The sequence below is a fragment of the Canis aureus genome, chromosome 14 (genome assembly GCF_053574225.1).
Source record: "Canis aureus isolate CA01 chromosome 14, VMU_Caureus_v.1.0, whole genome shotgun sequence".
Taxonomy (NCBI): Eukaryota; Metazoa; Chordata; class Mammalia; order Carnivora; family Canidae; genus Canis; species Canis aureus.
Window position 1 is genome coordinate 2,919,693 of NC_135624.1, and position 4,335 is coordinate 2,924,027.

Here is a 4,335-nt window from a genome sequence, read left to right on the forward strand (position 1 = left end):
CAAATATATCTTACTTAACAAATATATTAGTATTTTGACTTATCACTTTTAAATATTTGCTCATATGGTGTATAAATCTTCATTGTACTCTTGTGCCATGTGCTACAGATATCAGGGGTGGGCCTGCTTCTGACCAACTTTTACTTTTATTCTGTTTGAGATCCCTGTTGTGTCATTTCTATGAGACTCCTTTGTATCCTTTTAACAACACTGCAAGTTTTTGACTTGGGCTAGTTTGAGTAGGTTTCGGTTTTTTGCATGAGAGTTCTATCTAAGCAATCATAGAGGCCCATTTCATTTCTCATGGAGGTGAAAAATGGTTCTCACATGAATAAAAATCATAATCTGATCTTTATTTAATTTGATCTTATCAAATTATGATCTTTATCTTGAGCCTTTTTAAGAAATCAGGACTTTTGAAAAAGACCAATGATTCTGCCAAATTTATTAGTACATGTACTTCAGTTTCTCTGGATATTTGGATTGATTTTAAGTGTACTATAGAAATGAAACAGGCAAAAAAATAACAATTTTATTTTTAATTAAGCTCCATTATTTTATTTTTTATTTTCTTAAAGATTTTATTTATTTATTCATGAGAGACAGACAGAGAGAGAGGCAGAGACATAGGCAGAGGGAGAAGCAGGCTCCATGCAGGGAGCCTGATGTGGGACCTGATCCTGGAACTCCAGGATCCTGCCCTGAGCCCAAGGCAGACGCTCAACCACTGAGCCACCCAGGCACCCCAAGCTCCATTATTTTAATAGAGAAAACAGCTTGATGTATTATAAAATATATTAAAGAGCAAAATGATATTAATGGTATTTGACTTCAGACAGAAAACTAAACAATAATAGAGAAGAACTTTGTGTAAAATATAAACACTATTCAAAAAGAAATCTAAAACAAGAAAAGAAATCTAACTCTGTTTTATTTTGTTTTGTTTGTTTGTTTTAATTTAAGCACAAATTTCAAAGTGAAAATCCAAGAGAAACATTTCCTCTATTTATTTTCCTGGTTAAAACCAAATTGTTCACTGTTTGGAAAATGTTCTCTAATTTAGAGTCAGAGAATTCTTAGATCTGAAAAGATCTTTATACAGTTCTCTAAGTCCACCCTGAGCTTAGAATGCTATACTGATTTGGCCAATGTTACCCAGACCATAAAGGGAAACTTAAAATATGTTTGTATTTGGATTATTAAGTATACTCTTTGTACTTTGGTTAAATTTAAAAAAAAAAAGTGATTATTAGAGAGAAGAAAGAGGGTTAATGACCAATTTTAGAATCCATTTCTGCTCTTGTTACTCATGAGGGCACTGCTGTGATATTGAGAAGGGAAAGTTTAAAGAAAGGAAAGATACATGGCATTAAATTTAGATTTAAATATATTTTGATTCCACCTAGTTCTGTGCATTCATTCAGATGTGATGCCGATATTCAGATCCTGTCATTTGGTGCCTGAATGCATGGAGAGCTAATCTTGGTATGAAAAGGGGTAGAATTGTTGATGTTCTATGAAGCTTTATTTTTTGTAGAGTCACTATTTCAACTCCTTTCTTTTCCCTTCCTCCTCAATGGAGTTAACCATTTTAATGAACTATTTTATTACTTCCTTCCTTCTAAGGTGAATCCTTGCTCTTATATTCTGAAATCCCTCCATGTGTAACTTTTCAGGGACCTCTCTTTTTACATACTTTCTTCTTATCTCTCTCTAGAAGGTCTTTCCCATCAATATTTAAATGTCTTTATATTTCTCCCATCATTAAACGTAAGCAAGCAATCAACCTCCTCTATCTCACCAAATGGATATTCCCTTCCCTCCAATTCCCTTCCCTTCTTCTCAGGGCCATGCTAACCACTTGCTCATGCCCCATTCATTCCTTAATGAATTTCATCTCAGCTTGACACTCCCTGACTCACCTAACTCTTACTCCTTATCCCAAATTCCTTCACAGAAATTGCTCTCTAATGAATTACCACTGGCTGCCTACCTGCTAAATCCCAAGGATATTTTTCAGTCCTTACCTGTCTTGGTCTCTAGTGTTTCCTAGAGTGTTACATCTAGGAAAAATCTTCTACATCATCTCCTCTAGCCCCCTCCAATCAATCATACAAAAACTGGAGATGTGAGTCAAGACATCCTCCTTCCCCATCACTCTCAGCAGTGCTTCTATAGTGAAGGGAAAGAAATGAAATGTCATGTTGCCAAAAGACTTCACTATTCATCTGCCCATCTCCCTACCAGGAGAAATAAGTGAAAATTCATGATAGTGAAAGTGAAATGCTTTCAACAGGAGGTCAGGGAGAAAATGACTTTGGTCTGCCTGTCTAATGAGTCTCATTTATGAACTTTATGGGAGCTAGGTTTTTTTAAAAAGTGTGTACTTCTATAATTTTGAAATTAATTTATTTTTACAAAGAAAAATAGATATTAAAGAATCAAGAAAGATCTTGGGATCTGGAGAGTGGCTGGGGGGGCCGAGCAGGCAACCGTGGACACCAGGTCTGTTCTCAGAGCGATGGGCCTTGGAGACTGAGCTGCTGCCATGATTGGAGGCTTATTCATCTATAATCACAAGGGGGAGGTGCTCCTCTCCCAGGTCTACCGAGATGACACCGGGAGGAATGCAGTGGATGCCTTTTGGGTCAATGTTATCCACGCCTGGCAGCAGGTGTGCAGCCCCATCACCAACATCGCTCGCACCAGTTTCTTCCATGTTAACCGGTCCAACGTCTGGTTGGCAGCTGTCACCAAGCAGAATGTCAATGCTGCCATGGTCTTCGAATTCCTCTATAAGATGTATGATGTAATGGCTGCCTACTTTGGCAAGATCAGTGAGGAGAACATCAAGAACAATTTTGGGCTCATATATGAGCTGCTGGATGAGAATCTGGACTTTGGCTATCCACAGAATTCAGAGACAGGAGCACTGAAAATCTTCATCACTCAGCAGGGTATCAAGAGCCAGCATCAGACAAAAGAGCAATCCCAGATCACCAGCCAGGTGACTGGGCAGATTGGCTGGCAGCGGGAGGGCATCAAGTATCGCCGGAATGAGCTCTTCTTGGATGTGCTGGAAAGTGTGAACCTCCTCATGTCCCCACAGGGGCAGGTGCTAAGTGCCCATGTGTCAGGCCGGGTGGTGATGAAGAGCTACCTGAGTGGCATGCCTGAATGCAAGTTTGGGATGAATGACAAGATTGTCATTGAGAAACAAGGCAAAGTCACAGCTGATGAAACAAGCAAGAGCGGAAAGCAATCAATTGCCATCGATGACTGCACCTTCCACCAGTGTGTGCGACTCAGCAAGTTTGACTCTGAACGCAGCATCAGCTTCATCCCACCAGATGGAGAGTTTGAGCTAATAAGGTATTGCACCACCAAGGACATCATCCTTCCTTTCCGGGTGATCCCACTAGTGCGAGAACTGGGACACACCAAGCTGGAGGTCAAGGTGGTCATCAAATCCAATTTCAAACCTTCTTTACTGGTTCAGAAGATTGAGGTGAGGATCCCAACTCTACTGAATACAAGCGGGGTACAGGTGATCTGCATGAAGGGGAAGGCCAAGTGCAAGGCCAGCGAGAACGCCATCGTGTAGAAGATAAAGCGCATGGCAGGCTTGAAGGAATCGCAGATCAACGCAGAGATTGAACTTCTGCCCGCCAATGACAAGAAGAAATGGGCTTGACCCCCCATTTCCATGAACTTTGAGGTGCCATTCGCACTCTCTGGCCTCAAGGTGCGCTACTTGAAGGTGTTTGAACCGAAGCTGAACTACAGCTACCATGATGTCATCAAATGGGTGCACTACATTGGCCACAGCGGCATTTATGAGACCCGCTGCTAGCTGCCTAGTAGCAGTGAGCCTGCCTCCCTACCCGCCCTTTTCCACAGGTCTGGGTGCCCTGGGCCACCACACTTCAGTGTCTCCTACCTCCTGCTTTGCTGCCTTCCCTTTGCACCAGCCCTTGAGTCTAGGTCTGGACCAATCACGTTGCAAGAGGGACTGGTGGAACAGTCCCTGGGCTCCCTGGGCTCACTGGGCTCCCTGGGCTCCCTGGGCTCCCTGGGCAGGGTGGTTTCTGGGGCTCCTACTCCACCATCCATCTGTCAGCCCTGGCCCAGTGCCAGGCTCTGTGTTCTGTGACCAAAGCCAGGTGGGCTCCCTCTCCTCCTCTCCCCTGTGGCCACATCTCTCTGGAGCAAGAGGGTTGGCTGCCCCTCACCTCAGAGCTCCCCCAAAGGCCAGTAACGGATCCCCAGCCCTCAATCCCTATTCTGCTTTGGGATAGTGTGAGCTTCATTTTGTACATGTGTGACTTTGTCCAG

At 42.8% G+C, this 4,335-nt stretch overlaps 1 pseudogene; it reads left to right on the forward strand.

The window, feature by feature from the left end:
- Window positions 1-2,456: 2,456 nt before the first annotated feature.
- Window positions 2,457-4,023, forward strand: LOC144283048 (AP-2 complex subunit mu pseudogene; annotated as a pseudogene).
- Window positions 4,024-4,335: the final 312 nt, after the last annotated feature.